Raw genomic sequence first — 977 nt, forward strand, 5'->3', positions numbered from 1 at the left:
TTATTATAAGTAGTGATACGTGAACATCCTCGTATGTCAATCTGTCTGCACTGATTAGTTTTCTTTCTTAGTATACATCTCGAGAAGTAGATTTATTGGCCCATAGGCTGTGAACGGTTTTAGATTCTTAAAGATACATGACTAATTTTTGTAAACTATACTTCACATAATTCATTAGGAAACTATTTTTTAAAATTCATTAGACAATTTTTTTTTTTAATTCATTAGGCAAACTACTAAGTGCCAGGTGTGGTGCTATGGCATGAGGAATATACTGGTAAGCAAAATCGACAGGGGCTCTATCTTTTTTTATTTTTATTTTTTTTATTTTTTATTTTTTTAGGCAAGGCAACCCTTGGTTGACCTCACAGATTGCAAGGACTTTGTCAGCTTACAAATCCTTATTTTTTATTTTTTATGCCTACAGCACCTGGTCTTCCTAGGTGGTCTCCCATTCAAGTACTAACCAGGCCCGACCCTGCTTAGCTTCCGAGATCAGACGGGATTGGGCTTGTTCAGGGTGGCATGGCCATAGAAGGGCCTGTGTCTTTATAGAACCTGTAATTGACTGAAAAAGAATCTAGATCTAGCCTAAGAACAGGAACTTATAGATTTAATGTTAAATTAATGCAGAATTAAGAGCTTTGGGAAAGAAAAAAATAAGAATAAAAGGAAAACTGACTATCAGAATACCATTTATGCAAATAATTCCAACAAATGGTATTAAAATTTGCTAAGCATTACAGCAGCTGTCAAATTACCCATAAATTATGCAATTACCCATAAATTATATGTTCAGTTAGTTAAAGTTATGGGAGAATATTAGAAATTGGTATAACTACAAATGGTACACAGAGGGAAGAATAAAAAAGTAACTTATTTCCATAATTTAAAAACAAAATTAATAACTCAAATGTCAAAGGAGTTGCTCATGTTTTTTCCTCCAAAAAGTTATCTAGGAAAAGATGCCAAAAAAT

The 977-nt window shown here is 32.9% G+C and overlaps 1 pseudogene; it reads right to left on the minus strand.

Annotated features, from left to right (window-relative positions):
• Positions 1 to 418: 418 nt before the first annotated feature.
• LOC120601390 (uncharacterized) lies at positions 419 to 537 on the minus strand (annotated as a pseudogene).
• Positions 538 to 977: the final 440 nt, after the last annotated feature.

Source organism: Pteropus medius, unplaced genomic scaffold (assembly GCF_902729225.1).
Source record: "Pteropus medius unplaced genomic scaffold, Ma_sr-lr_union100, whole genome shotgun sequence".
NCBI classification, from domain to species: domain Eukaryota; kingdom Metazoa; phylum Chordata; class Mammalia; order Chiroptera; family Pteropodidae; genus Pteropus; species Pteropus medius.